At 35.4% G+C, this 16782-nt stretch overlaps 1 protein-coding gene across 8 annotated transcripts in view; it reads right to left on the bottom strand.

The window, feature by feature from the left end:
• KCNMA1 (potassium calcium-activated channel subfamily M alpha 1) overlaps window positions 1-16782 on the bottom strand; it is a gene marked incomplete at its 3' end in the record, with an annotated part of 468462 nt that overhangs the window by 64765 nt on the left and 386915 nt on the right. The window lies entirely within an intron of this gene.

The raw sequence follows: 16782 nt of genomic DNA, 5'->3' as shown, positions 1-16782 counted from the left end.
CTGCACTTGATAATCTGTGCATAAGGTTTACACGTGCCATCAAGTGGAATTACGCCTGCTTTCTCAAATTCGCACTAATGCTGAATTACTTTAATATAAAGAAGGAAAAATACACTTTTTTCCCCATCCTATTGTTAACTGAAAAATTAACTAGAAGATAATAAAAATGAAGCCTAGGAAGCTGTTTTTTCAAAGCTAAAAGGAAAGAAATTAGTAGTAGTAGTAGCTATATTAAAATAGCTTAATACACACTAGCAGTGCATAAGCAAAGGCTCAGAAAAAAACTCTATTTGCAATTAGCTACACAGGAACAACAACAAAACCTGGATATGTGTCACCTGCCCTAGACTTATCTGGGAACAAATGAAGCAATAGCCTTCTGCTACAACCCTCTTCTGGCACTATTTTATTACAAACTGCGTTCTGGCCTGTCATGTCTGCTGGTTTCCCCAAGTCTGCTATTGAACTTCATTTTGCCTTGGTCAAGACTGAAGGACTGGGCTCTGAAAAACCAGATGTGCTGCCTTTGTAAATGATCTGGCATCACCTAACACACCAAGGGAATCAAATTAAGAAAAAAAAAAAAAAAAGCGTTGCAAAAGAAAACATACAAACAAAGAAAAAGCTAATCCAAAAATAAATGCCCCAACAACTGGTATAAAAGGTAATACTCAGATCAGAGCAATGACCGTCTAATAATGATTTATTTCAATAACTTTCTCTTCTTATTAGGCAGCACCCCCAAAGACAAAGCCATTTCCTTCTCATTTAACTTTTTTTTTTAATTGAGTGGAAACGCTTATAGATGGCTAGGCAAGTACCATTCTTTCTTTGGCTGTGAGATAAATAAGCCCATAGAAAGTTCTCAAAAATATACAAATTGAAATTTTATTTGTGTGACAGTTTGTTTGGATTAAACTAGATCACTTCAGTATTTAGTTATTTGTAACATGAAGTGAATATGCACAGAAGCATTTTGTTAGTAATGTGTGGGTTTGGTTTTTTTTTTCTGATTATGCCAAAATGTAAGTATTTGTGAATTTCAGAACACCCTCTGCAAATCAATCTATTGGAAATGGCCCAGTCTTGATTTAAACTTGTCTATCAAAAAGTTATTTGCACACTATTCCACACAGGCAATATGTTGCTTTCAAGATATACACTGTGCTCTCTTGTTCTTTACAGGATATAAATATTCACTTCCAATCTAATGAATCCATCAATTAAAAGATCAAAGGAACAAGAACCATGCAAAATGTTCCTTCCAGAAACCAGCTACAACTGATATGTTTTGCTCTCTTGGTAGTAAACATTCTAAATTTCACTTAATTTAATCTGCTAATATAGGGTTACAGAATGTTTATCAAGGTATTCAGTACTGAACCATAAATAAATTGTATTGTTATTCTATTTTAACAGTTTATGGAAAGATAATCATCAAGATCATGTGCGAAATCCTACATTAACACAAGTGAACTGTAGATCATATTACAGACAGATATATTCCTATGAACAATAGAAAACCCTATTATGAAATAATACTTTTCCAAGTTTCAGCTAGCTAATAAGATTCCTGTCTGATCCTTTCAAATACTGAAAGCTAATACAACAAAGATCATTTGTGCTAAATATTCCAACATTTGTGCTCTCCAGTGCTGGCAGGTGATGCTACCCTGCTGTCCAATTAAAAAACCAAAGTCTTACTAATAATCATCTAGAAAAACCATTTCTAGAACTAGATTTGTAGCAGTCTGCAGTTGTTGTTGGTACTACATCTACAATCAGTAAGTTCCCTCTTGATATGTGCTTGTCATATTCAAACTATGTTACTGTCACCAGTTGCCTGGAAAGGCCAAGGTTGATGTGGCTCACTAGTTAATACCTTTTAGCAAAGCCTTGTGAGGGAGCTCAATTTGTTGCTAAAGCAATGCCTTGCTTAAGCAAGGAGGCCATTTATTCTCATTGCAGCAATGAAAGGTGATCTATCTTAATCATATCACATCCAAACACGATTTTGTTTTTCAATGAAATCTGTGTGCAGAGTTTACAGGGCATCTGCAGTTTAAGATTTGAGGAAGGGAATCCGCAGAGCTGAAATATGTGAATGGCATATAATGGACACCATTACCTATGGCTTAGCTCCCAAAAGTGTTGCAATGATAACTCACAAGTGGCTTCTTAATAGTAAGAAGGATATAAAACATATTTAATTATTACCCTTCAGATACTATTATCAATTTCCTGTGTATTCAAAGAAATAGATCTAACAAAAGTTTTAGTAAAGCCATAAAATATCATTTTAGTTTCATGGTTCCTGTGTCTGCCTAATTTAAAAGTGAGTCTTAAATTTGCTTGTTCTTATGAAAGACTACCATATTTGAATAATGGACTGTGATATACGAGAACTCAACTCTGATACTGTATGTTTGACCTAGTGCTTTTGTTATGAGAATGTGTCCCCATTTTTAGTGTTTTTGATGTCTTTATGCTACAGGATTTGTATTAAAATACAGTCATATTATATTATGCAGACTTTCTTTACCAGTTTTCATGAAAACTGCAAATAAGTTCAAGAATCAGACACAGAATTTTATAGAATCAGAATTCAATCCAGCCTCTGGGTGCTGATAATATTCAAGAGCTTGTTTGTACATCCCTAAGTATAACACTTACTGTACTGTTGTAACAACCCAGTGCTCACTTGTCTAATAGTCAGAGAATCTAACAGCTTTGCAGTTCACGAAGACTTAGTGCTAGAAAAATGTCAGGCAAGTCTAATGAGGCTTCAGATGCTCCACTTTATGCTGGAGTTTAAATTAAAGTTAGACTGATGTTTTAACATGTTTGCCTATTCTTGAGTAAAGAAGATTCATTATTTCAATGACATAACCTCCAGACAATGTTCCATGAATTGATTTAAGATGTACTGGTAATTTTAACAGCCTTAATGTGGAGCTGAACATCTGTAACAACATATTACTTGACTTTTATCTTCATTTTATTTTTTAAGCAAAATAAAGGGAATGTCTTTCAGAAACAGTGGACAAGTTCATAACTTTTTTCTTTGTTATTTTGTTACTGTTTTTTAAATAAATCTGTCTCCTTCGCTGCCTCTCCCAGGTCACTAGCAGAACAGTTTACAGACACTGTTTCTCAGACCCTAAAAAGAGCTGGAATTTGAAATAACATCTCTGTTACTGAACATCACATGAACTGGAATACCTGGTAAACTCATTCTGCCTAGCACATAAATGCTTCAGAGCAAGTAAACCATATGAAAGGTAAAGCACAAACCACCCATAAACATTAGTTGACTGGCTATCTTGATTAACTTATTAATCACCACATCTGGAGAAACCCACATCTGTAAGCACTTAACAGAGCATTAGTAATGTCATAGTCACATTGAAAACAGACTGCAAAACCATGCACAAACCAATCTCTATTGCCTTATGCATCCAACTACGGGACTACCTACGGAGATCTTGGTTCAACCCAGGCTTGTGGGCGTGGTAGTGGTATTTTACTGGCAAGCTGTGTGCCTTTCGCAAGCTACAGTACGTAGGTTTTCCTTGTTCAACAGAACTCAGTAAGTTAAGGTGCAGCAGCGAGGGGTTGTTGGGTAGGAAGAGGCTCCCTTTACGATTATTAACAAGTGGAACAGGTTCCAGGGTTCCTTCAGTGGACTTGGCACCAACCAATGCACTAGTAGTTGCATTCTTGAACTGATATGAACATTTTGGGTAACTTGATCTAGCTGCATTCTTTACTTCTAAATAATAAGAAAAAATTTAAATTAATGCCTTTGTAGTAAAATTCTTTCAAACCACAGGCATGAATCAATTTTGATATTATGTGGAATTACAGACTTTAAACCTTAAGCTATCAGTTTCTACAGTTGAAATAAATGTTTATACCTGCAGTTTTTATAAGTTTTTTTCTAAAAATGGCTTTTTATAAAAGAATACTTATAAAAGGATTATTTCACAATATTATCATCTTTAAGCAATAATCTCATCCTAGGATAAGTGTGTCTGAGGGAACACTTATTTCCCACATGTTGATAAACGCTTTGAGATTTACTAGCTGTTGAAGATGTTTATTTCTTCGAATCTACTGACAATGACAGGGGAGGTGCAGCACTCTGCTGCTATTAAAATAAATAAGGAACAATAGAAAAAAGTGAGGTCAACGCTTCAAAATTGTGCAAGCATACTTGAGGAATTGAACTGATGTTTAGAAACCTACATAAAAGTTGCTGGGTATTCAGAAGTGCTGAATACTGTAAATTTCAGAGGTCATATATAGCACCTCTGAGAAGAAACCTAATAAATTTAATTTCCTAAGTATGGATTTAACTTGAAACTGTGACCCTTAGTCTTTCATTTCCAATACATCAAAGCTAATTAAACAAAACCCCCATATTAATACCTCTAAGAAATCCTATGTAAAAGACAATAACAATACTTTTTCTGGTAAAAATATGCAGTAATGATCTTCTCCTAATGTTTGCTTCATTCTGAATGAGCATATTATAGAAAAGAAGGTATATTACTGAGCCACTGAGATCTTATATTCTGTTATGTATTATGAGGTGAGGAGGTTAGGTAGGGAGTACTTTATGGACTGATAATCTTGCAGCATTATTTCCATATGTTTCAATTGCCTTAAAGTTTCCAAGGAGAACTTTAAGTAGATAGTAGCTCAAAATTGGTTTAGGAGGTTGGCATGCGTTTTGGTATTTTTGTCTAGCTCACTATCAGCTAGAAACATTATCTGGTAATGAGAAAGATAAGTATATAGCACCCACAAGCTTGCCATTTTTGTTCAAGCACAAAATCTGTCTCTCACACAAAAAAGGTGATATGTCAGTTACTAGAGTCAATTGAATGTACTTTTTAACAAAGTTCAACTATTTGCCAACCAAGTATCCATTCCCACTCAATGATCTCTGAACTGATGGCTTGATACTACTCTGAGGTGGATTGAAAAATCAGCAAGAACAGCAGTAGAGTCTAACCCACAACGTTATTTTGTTCTTTGCTAATAGTAGTAACATTTAAAGCATAATGACAAAAATGCATACTCATGAGAGTTCATGTACATTTTAAATCATTGGAAGATAGCATGTATCTTTGATTAGGAAGAACTGACACAAAAAATGCTGAGTATCATATTGGATACACTACTTGAAAATCATCAATTTTACCTCAGAGATACTGTGTTTTTGTCAAATCTTATACTTCTATCTTTGACATTCCTCCACTGAAACAATTTCCAGATGATAAAATATATATGCAGAGACCTATCTCCCTACACAAGTCACTGGTTAAGCATATATTTGAACATTTTGAAATGCATCAGTTTTTAAATGAGAGTAATATTGGAAATAATCTTCATAAATCTACATGTCTGCACCAAAGTATCTTCACATACAATGGAAGAAGACCAAAATCTATTAATAATGCTTATCCACACTCCAATCAAGTTGTTTAAGAAACATCATAATCTTTTTACAGTCTCTTCTGGAGTTGAATAAGTGATGGTTTCAGATACCAGACTTAACTATTAAGCATTAAATTTCCCTAACAGTATATATCTTCTGGCATATTCCATGCAGATATAAGCAAGCTTTCCCAAGATTTTGTGCTTGCAGTGGCACAGCATGAGCCAGAACTAAAATACGTTGTCTTTCAGCATGGCTTAATAGCGTGAGCTTGGCATCATATTTAATAGCATCACATGATCTTGTTCAGCATGAGTACAGACTGAGCTCCTTAAGATATATCCTACTTCCCCTTATTTCCAACAGTGTGGATATGGTACTACCACTGAAAAGAAAAACATTAAGCAATGGGGCTGAGTTGCTTTTTTTTTTTTTTTTTGTCAAATTATTCCAGATTTAAAAGTTCTAACTAACATATTCATCCCATGACCTCTGACCTCCCACTTCTGACAAGAGCTTAGCTGCTTCAGATGAAAATGGAAGAAGCTCCACTGTGGAGGAGTATGAAATAACTTGTTCATATGACAAGTTTCTGTCTGATTCCAACAGTTTATGGCTCGTGTCTTTTTACTCAGTCTTGAGAAGAGTACAGTATAATATCTGAATAACATATCTTGGTAATTACCTCTTTCTCCATTTTTCTAATACAATTATTTATTTTTTACCCTAGAAGAGTAAAACTGGTTATTTGTAGTCTAAACAGCTGTCAAGTTGTACATGCAGACTGTGCTACAGATACAAGCATCTCAGGATACATGTGGAACTACAAGTGCAAGCACAGAGGTGCAGTTCTGAACTCAAGATATTAATGTGCTTTCAGATTAAGCAGTACTGTACCACTAGGTGAGAAATACAAGCCAACACTATCACTTCTGCCGATACATACTATAATGTTCAGAACCTAAACCACATTTTTCATAGCATCCTATTGTTGAGCAAATTCAATTTTTTCTTATTAATAATTTCTTAGAAATCTGATTGGGTCCTAGCACCACTATGTGGGCTAATTTTCAGAGAAAACATACTTAGGAAACAAAGATTGCTGCTAATTATATGGAACTAAATACATCCTTACATATCGCCACTGCATCACTAGGTCTGGCAATCTAACTGACTAGATTGGGGTAATTTGTTGTACCACTGTGCAATGTTAAACCACAACCTCCAAATCCACAAGTGTCCTCTTCCAAGTATGTGATGAGTTTAGCACCAGCCAGTTTACTGAAAGAGAACTATTTTCAAGTCATAGTTAATTTCTCTTTATCTAATATGACATATGCCTGGTTCATTAGAACCGTACAAAACACTTGTCGTGTATCCATAAGGCATTACTATTGTTAACTCAGAACAGAGATACTTGCTGGTCATTTTGAGAGTAAATTTTGAATAGCTTTTTGAGAAAAGCAAACAATAAGAAAGTGGGTAAGAATGGAGTATGAATAAGAAACTCCATATTTTCTGTAGTATTTCCTAATTGAACCCTGGGTGAACACTACCTGCTTTTGGTAAATACTGTACAGAACTTAGCCAAGAAACCTGTTAAAATTAGACAGATAAAAAATAATGCCTATAAAATGTGAAGACATTACTACAATTTATGTAAAGGTATTTTGAATCTGCATACCTTCCTATTCCTTCCCCCAACCCTCAAGAACTCTCTTTCAAGCTCAGTGAATATACACTTGCCTACAGACTGCATTAAGGAATCATGCCTGTTTCTACTTCTATACATTTTATTTATTATAATGAAGATAATTTGAAATGCAATCTGCAACTCCCTGAACATTTTTAAAACAACCAATGTAGTTAATCGAATGCCTATGGCAATCTCTATTTATTATTTGTGAGCATACACTTGCCATAACTTAAAACTAGGCTGAGCTTTAATTTAAATGTAACAAGGCAGAATACCAGTACAGTGCTTTCAACAAAATGGCTGAAACTGGCTTCAGCATGATTTGCCTGGAAGGGAAGATGAAAATGTGTTTTAAAGGAGAAAAAATATCCTGACCAAACCCAGACATTCTAAACAACCACCACCGATACCCACTGCGCCTTTCCTCCCCCGTCTCTATCAGCTGCTAGGCTTTCAGCACTGTTTTTCGCCAGACACTAGCACAGTGTTTTCCTTCATAGTCAGCCATCAGCCAGAGCTGTCACTTGCAGATACTTCATTTTTGTTTCAATCTAATTCATACTGCACCCCCTTAATCTCTGTAGTGAGTAATGCCATGTCACTGCGCAGATATGCCAGATCCAGCACTAGAAGTACAGAGCCCATTTTTAACAGTTAAACTACCTTGGTTTGAAAAAATATTTTATTTCTCCCTTCGACTTAACTGTTGTCTTTCTCCTAAGCATCTTCCCAGCTGACTTCCAAAGGAGCAACCACCGTTCTGCAATCTGGCATATCTTCCATAAAGCTCAGATTTCATGTGGTGGGTGAGGACAAGCTGCAGCTCTGTATTACTAAATGCAAATAATCAATATGTTGATTGAGCTTTTGGCTACCGGAGTTCTTTTGATGGGAGCGAGTGAACATGACTCCCCTCTTTCAATGACAAGCCTGTTTAGACTGTGCTACCTACCACTTTGTGAATCAGGCAACTGAAAATACCCACAGCAATTCCTCCAAACTGTCAGCTATTGCTGTGATTCCACCCAGCACCCCCTGTACAAGACAACAGATTAACCATTAGGCTAGATATCTTGAAAATATACAGCTTCAACCTTTCCCCAGCTAGCTCAGAGCGATGTATAGATGATTATTTCAACCGTCAGCTGCCGCATAGACTTAAACCCCTGCACAATAACTCCTGGATTCATCTGCCCCTTGTCAAACTTGCACAGCTTTACTTTGAGTATACATAGTGTGGCAGTTTCACTGCGGATCTAGAATAATCCAGACGGCTGCTGTCTCTTTGTTAACAGGAAGCTAAACTGATGAGTTTGTAATGCATTTCTTATCAAAGGTAGTTTCAGAAAAGAAAATGTGCCCAATCAGTTGGGGTTGAAATTTAGCATAGTATGGAAATACGGCTTAATCAGAACAATTGTTCTTTGTTGGGAAAAAAATATTATTCATCTCCTTTAAAAAATCATTTATGCCAATGAACCATTTATTTTACAAATTTATAATTATTACCTGATTTTTTGGTGGTAGCAGATGTAACGAAATCATTGACTAGAAACTACAATGCAATGGTGCTTGATAAAATACAAGAATATTAATTTCAGAAACTGCAGAGCAGTGTGCTTGGTGTCTGAAATAGTAATTCAAATGAAACAGAATTGCTGTTTTGGTTTCTATGTGCATTACAAACTCAGAGAAATACATTTCATTGCTTTTTTTAATACAAAGAGAAACAGATACATTGTGTACCTCTACATACTAGTACTATTAGAAAAGCAGGTGAGGCTCACTGGCTTTTAGTTGCAGAGTGTGTCATCTGAAGCAGATAGAAAACATGAAGATCCGAGAATGTCAAGAATGTATCATCTCAGAACATTTTACAAATACTGAATAGTGCTTACATGAGACATTGTCTTTGAAACAGTGTAGCCCAAGAAACATCTTTTTTTCTTTTTTTTTTCCTCTTTTTCTCCCAAGCTTGTACCTTTTTGCTAAAGGCACACAAAATTGAATGACAAACATATTTCTCTATTTTTTTTCTATTAGTATACGATGCTTAATCTTTATATTAATCATATACAGTCTTTCAGTCTTAATTCTTCTCACACATACAGGACTGAGACTCAGCTACAGATATATTCCTCACCTTTGCTTTTCCCTTAATGCTGTAAAAAGTTAACAGAAAATGTGAAATGTTTCTAGGCTGGAGCCTGTTATGTATTCTAGATGGCTGCTCTGATATTCTGTGAAACCAAGATAAACTTCAAGTTCCTGAGCTTTTAGTGTTACATTTGTATATAGAATGAAAGATAGACTGAAAAGGTGTTGGGAACCCAGCAAAATTTTAACTTGAATCTTTCAGTGAAAAAAGTCCAGGCTATGGTTTTACACTACTTCAATTTATTTTTAGGGCTAGATCAACCCCCTAAAGTTACTGTAGAACTTTGATTTTTTTTTTTCCTTTGTTCCTCCAGTTTAATTTAAGAGCATAATTATTATAAATACTTTCCAGAGACACCAATTGCTACCATTTCTCTATTACGACAACTTCAGCAAGAAAAGTGGGCTTTAAGGCCTGTTCAAATTGTGGCTGATCTATACAGCATTGAAGTCAGACAAAATACTTAACATTGACTTTGGTGGACTTCGGATCAGGAGCTGTTCATGTTCAGGGAGCAAGTTGAGAAAATGGGGCAGGAAGAAAGCCTGTCCCATATACACAGCATTTCACAATTGGCTTGGGCAATTTAGAGAAGAAAAGCTATAGATTTCATGGACCAGTTTCTTATTCCTATACAGAAATTTACACACAATGTAACACTATTTGTACATTACATCCATCTTCCCTTTCCCCTGACAAATGTGCACAGTAGAAAAAGCTACTTTATTTAATTCTTCGTCAAATCCTAATTTATATTTAGACTAAGTCATATGCCCATTAAACCTTGAACAACATTTCTGATTCATATTTTAATATGCCCTCTCACATTATTCTTGATTTTCAGTCTTCATTCTCCATTGCCTTTTCAATTTATGATTCACTCTGTAATTGTTTATTCAAGTAATCATATTGTTATTGGAAAACTGTCAAATTGAAAGTTAAAAAGAAAGCATCAGTGTACTTGTTTTTCCCTGTCCATTTAATTGTCCAATTGACTGTTCTACATGTTGCACCCATAGACTATGATTTGGGTAAAATCAAATTTATTTTGAAAAAGCATGAACAAAGGGACATGTGTCTAAATAGTAGATCTTAGAACATGGTCTGTGTTCATGGGGATCTGCTCACCAGACAAACATCAAAGTGAAGGGAATTGACTTGTCTTTTGAAAGCGCACTTTGGAGAATATGGAAAAGTCTGTCATGGGGTATGGCAACTGTAAATATTCTCTGAGTTAAATATTAAATTCTGTTAGTTCATTATGACAAGCTGTTCTGCTACCTGAACATGAAGGAGGAGCAACAGCAAAGTGTTAGCCCTCTGTGTCAGAAAAGAGCTGTTCAGACCCTGTGTGTCCTACTGCGTCACACACAGCTACAAACTCCAATTTTAGAGCTCCAGCTGCTGTGTCTGCCAGAAGCACAGTACAAAAAGATTGCTCAAAGCCACAAGTTAACTTTTTAATAGACTACCTGATGATCCCATGGCTGCAAAGAGAGGACTGGGAATCTCTTAGTTGGGAATTTAGTTCTACCACTGATCTGTTACACAGCCTTGGGTTGCTCACTTGCAGTCAACTCTCCTTTAATGGACTTGTTTACTAATAGGTAAGACTCAAGTGACCAAATTACCTGAAAATGTGGCTAATAATCACTCTTTCAGAGTAGTATCACTCAGCAAATTGTAGTATTTTAGTATTTCTACAACCATAGTTCTGAATTCAGTGCATATGCAAAGACTATCCTTGACTCAATACACAGCAACCCAAAGTGTATTGTCCTTTGTCCTGTTGCCTCAGAGAGGACTTTGACACCAACTCTAAGGGACACAGATCAAGTAGTTGCAGCACTAGCAAGGGTAGACAATAGTTGTATAGTTCCACCAAGCTGTAGGAGAAATCTGTCCTTTTTTCACAAAGGAAGTTCCCCCCTTGTGACTGAATACATTCACACTCTGATCAGTCACTGCTAAAACCAGTGAATTTCTCTATGTGGACAAAAAATAAGCTCCTATTTAAAAAAAAAAAAAAAAAAAGAAGTTTGAAAGGCCACTCAACGTTCTGCATATGAACAGTTTGCTGTTTGCACTCACTCAGCGCCATTACATTCACTGGGAAAATATACAATGTCTAGAAATAACTAAGGGAAAAAGGAAGCACAGGAGTCCTTAGCAATTGCTCTGCTCCTTGGGATTAGAAAGGGATAGTTATATGCTGACTTCTTTGGAGCAGGACTCCACAAATTTCAGCTACGTCTTGTTGCAACTGTTTCTTTCCTAAGAACACTGGGAAATGCAGATTTCATCTTGCAGAAATCTCATTAGCATTACTACTATTACAGTTCAAAGTGCCAATATATCTTAACATATTTAAAATACATATTTCCAGTGTAATTCCAATCTGCATATCCTAAAATTTTAAACTGAAGTAAGCTTTTCTCTACCCTGCTCATGACAAATTAAAAAATAAATTTGTGATGGTGTTCTCATTAACACATTTCCTGAACAAGATGTATTAGGCCCCTTTGCCCATTTCCCTGGCAGTACAGCATTGCTGAATAGAGATTTTCATAAACATCTTCTAAATCTAGGGGACTGTATTCTTGACTTTAAGATTTTCCTTTTTTCAGTTCTCTCTCTGCTTCTCAGTAAGTTGTCTTCTTTCTTAAACATAAAATTTAGAAGGCATCGCTCAGGGTTGTTGTTTTGGGTTTTCTTTGTTTGCTTGTTTGCTTTTGTGCCACCAATAAATTGCTTTTTTTATATATTTTAACTTTTTAAACTTTGCTACCATTGAATTTCTTTTCCCTCTTTGGCTCTTGTTTACCCTTGTACAAAAGGGTGTAGAAGTGTCTGTGTCTCTGAACAAGAAGAACTGAAATCTTGACATTTAACTCTGTCTTTCTCATCATCAGTCTTACCTGGTTTCATCCACATCAGTGCAAAAACTTCCATTTATTAAATGTTAATAGAACTAGACTCAATGATCCCACTACTTTTTCAGGATCAGCTACAATACTCCTCTGGGATGGAGGTCTTCACACAACTGTTACCTGTGAGGTCATGATATCATTTTCATATATGAACTAAGTATAAAATGTTGAGCATGTTTACATATATGCTGGTTTTATATACAAGTGTTTACACTGTATATACCTATATTCAGAAACGCTTGTATACAATTAAAACGAGCCATCTGAAATATTAGTGGGATTTTTTTAATAAAACTGTTTCCCACAAAAACAAAACGTAAGAGTTCTTGGAGGCTTTTCAGTCACTACTTATTTCTAAGCCAGCACCACCACCTGCTGGTTACATGGAGTTTCAAGCCCAGTGCTGTTTTTCTATCTTCAAATCTATGTGTAAGCATACAACAGTATTTCCCAGCTGCTCTTATACATAGAAATGTTATTGCCAGAAGATTTTTAGCACATTGTTTGCAGTTCAATAATACTCTATTACATGAAGTACAGCTTTCATAAAAGCAGGGAATGTTAATTGTTGACAAACCAATTCTCTTACACAAAGTACTGTAAGTCACAGGATAAACATCCAAATTAATCAAACAGATTGAATCTGTTGCATTTAAAAGCCTCTTGTAACATATACTGGTTTTATCACTTACAGATAAACAGTTAAATACAATTCATGACTATAAGAGATCAGTATGTTTTCTAGTGTTCCCTATTTTAATGAGTTCTATAAAATACTCCATTCTTGTAAAGCTCTGTTTTTCTCTGAACAAATGTATCTAAAAAAACAATATCACATGGTAAACATATTACTATAAAAAAACAACCAAGATATAAATAAGATTAAATCTATAAAATAATAGCAAAATACTGATAGCAAGAATAGAGATGGAATATAATTCATTGCTATAGAAAATTAGGGAAGTATAGCACATAATTTCTAAGTAAACAATGGCAAAACAAAGAAAGTAAACCAATGCAACACTAATAATAATAATAATAATAATAATAATAATAATAAATGAAAATATGTCTACCTGTGACTGTATCTGCAAAAGGACCTGCAAAATAATTAACTCACATCTCTGTCAAAGCATACAGTAGAGCCTGGCTGAAATCATTTGCTATGGAGAAGCAAGGGCTGGCAGTTTCATAAGGGTAAAAAATCATGCATAAGCTAAGAAATCCAGTGGTGATAATTAATAACACTGTTACTTACAACAGTGTTTTGATCTCTAACAAAAAGAGTACTCAAAAGGATGGATGTCTTTAGTAAGGATTATATTTTTTTAGATACGACCTAAATACAATTAACATACCTCCATACAAAACAACAACAGCAAAAAATACTGTTATAAATTTCATCTGATTATTTCTATAATACTCAAAAATACTGCACTGATAACACTGATATACATGCAGATGTTAGAGTTGAACTATTCAGAATTATTGTAAGAGGGAAATGCTTGCTATCTCACATTCACTTCACATAAGACGAACTACAATGGTATAAAAGTATGCAGACTGAAAACTGAGAAAGAAAGCAAATAATACTGAATCTACCAAACAGAACTGATAGTCAGCTTTAAAAATGAAATTAAATATGTTTTGCCCTTTTATTTTTCACTAAGTAACTAAGGCTACACAGAGGTGTCAAGCTTGCAGAGTTCACAGCAAGGAATACGCAGATCATGCAAAGAGATCACAACCCATGACAAGGAACAGCTTTAGAAAGAAAACTTCATCAAAGGGAAATGCATTGTGCTACATATTTCTGGTTTCATTAACCAAGCCCTAATGAGAATATGGACATTAGCAGAGAGAGTGAAGGCAGCCTAAGAGCAGCACCCTCACTGTTAGTACACAATGCACTGAAACAAGAGAAAAGAAGGCAATGGAGAATTTTTAAGAGAGGATTGTCAAAGTGTCAAATTAGTCACTTGGGTTGCTTAGCTATGTCTTGCAGAATGCTTGGTGTGCTCAGTGTTACACCATGGAAATCACTTATAGGCTGTAAATATAAAATTAAATAAAGATGATGTTCATTTAAAAGCAGGTAGCATTATAAGGAGGAAAGAAGATTGATAAAGGAAAAAAAAAATCTGCAGGAAACCACTGAACTGCCAGTATATATGTATATATGCCAGTATATGTTATAATTATCACACCAATTTCAAAATAAAGTCCACAATCACCTGGATGATTAGGAACTCCCTCCAACAAGGAGAAAATTGATAAATAAGATTTCATAAGATTTATGGGTCAGTCACCACCCTGAAAGTAACTATATCAACCACAAATGCCACAGGATGTCAATATATTTGGAAATAGTGTTGCTGCCTGATGTTTTGAGAGTCAGATACTGAAAGCATCCAAAAATCCAGTGCTCAGGAGACACTGACAGCTGTCAAGTAAGGCATCTTCCAAAAGCAAATTGCTTGGAGCTGTACCTCTGAGGATTGTATTTTGTCCTGCTTGAGGAGAAAGAAGAGGGCAGACAAAAGACTCATATGCTAAAGGCAGACTAAAATCAATGCATATTCTATATTTCTCATGGGCAGAACTCAAGGATACTACTGAGGAAATCTGTGGGACCCAAGGGACAACTTCAGGATATTTCCTCAGGAGTATGTGGGGCTTGAGTGTTGATGCTGAATATATAAGCCTAAAGATACAATTCTTTCATTCCCTCAAGCTACTATTTGAGGTGCAAAATGAGAGCTTATCTATCTAGTTAGGAGGAGAAATCCCAGTAAAACTGTAGATGAATGTGCTGCAGCATTCCAAGATTCAATCAGCCAATCAAAAAGACCATTAAAGCTTGATCAGCTACTAGACATGATAACACTAGAAATCCAGAATCCAAAACCAGAATATGAATTTTCATTCAAGTAGGAGATAGTATTTTCAGGAATTATTCAGAAAAGAAAGGAAGAAAATGAAAGTTCCACAGACTATGCTGTAACAAAAAAAAAGAACATCTGGTGTTGATCACAGGGGAGATCTGAAGCAAAATCAAAACAATTCCATGCCTGAAAACAGGCAAATTTAGGTATAGGGGGTTCTAAAAATTGCAGAATTATATAAAAATGGCATATTGAAGTGCATAGATGGAATTCATACTACATAAATCAACACGCAGAAGGATCTGGTGTCAATGGGTTAAAAGAATGCCAGTTCCTGCTCTTGCAGAATTTCAGGTTAATGTAATATCAGACAAGTCTAGACTGCATGATCACAGATTCTTGGCTTGAATCTTCCCTGTCACTGCAAATTGTGTGTTCATTTACTTATCTTCCAAACATAACCAAGGACTTTTGCTGAGTCATATAACTCTCCAAAGTGTAAGATGACTATAATTTGGACTCCATGTATAAAACTAATATTGTATTACTGATTCCAGTCTCTGCAGATCCTTGCATTATGATTAACACCACAGAATCTGTGCTGAGACCAAGTCCCAAGTCTACTGTTCTCTCATCTCCTTCTTTTGTCTGAATGAAGAAATCAACAATGTATATCTTGTTACCTAGGGCAGTGAGACTCTCGACTAGAAACAATAAAAATACACATAATGAAATGCTTTATAATTACATTTTCATGTCTCAAGTTAGACAAAATATAATTTAGCAACAATTAAAATTTAATTTGAGTCCTACTCTGAAAATGTGCAACCTCACACAATAGGACAGATATTTTTCTGTGGAATATCAAAGGCAGCTCTTAGTGTGCAAGAATTAATAAAATGTATTTTGCTATTTTGTTGCTTGCCCTGACACTGCAAAACATATTGATTTTGTTCAGAACCAAGTAAAAAAGCAGTATTTCATGTCAAAGACAAGGCAAGATGTAAGAATGATTATGACTCCAATTCTGTTATTAGTGAAAAACATTAGCATGCCATTTGAAAATTTGGGAAATGTTTCCCTATATGTGCAAAGGACATTACGTAGTGCAATCCAGAGAAGTACACCTGCTCTATCCAGTGGTGCATCTTACTTCTTTTTGCCCTTCTGCTGTCTCATCCTGTGAATTATATTAATTTTCCCACCCTCCGATGCTAAATACGTACTGTACCATTTGGTTGTTGCCACCTATCTTGTGACTAATGATCACAGAGAACCTGACAATCATTGCATGTTTTGCTAAGTCAAGAATAATTCTAATAGAGATAAAGTATGAATTAAAAAATAACTGGACAAATGTCTGTTAATGAAACATGCTATCAGTTTGTGACTGTAGATTTTACCTCATGTTACGCATAGAACAGTTTGGGTTGGAAGGGTCCTTCAAATCTCATCTAGCCCACTCCCCCTGCAATGGGCAGGGACATCTTCAACTAGATAAGGTTGCTTAGAGCACCATCCAGCCTGGTCTTGCATGTTTCCAGGGATGGGGCATCTACCACCTCTCTGGGTAACCTGTTACAATATTTTACTACCCTCATTGTAAAAAATTTCTTCCTCATGTCTAGGTTGAATCTCCCCTCTTCTAGTTTAAAACCATTACCCCT

Source organism: Nesoenas mayeri (genome assembly GCF_963082525.1).
Source record: "Nesoenas mayeri genome assembly, chromosome: 7".
NCBI lineage: Eukaryota > Metazoa > Chordata > Aves > Columbiformes > Columbidae > Nesoenas > Nesoenas mayeri.
The sequence above is the reverse complement of the archived record's forward strand: the minus strand, read 5'-3'. Positions and strand labels throughout refer to the sequence as shown.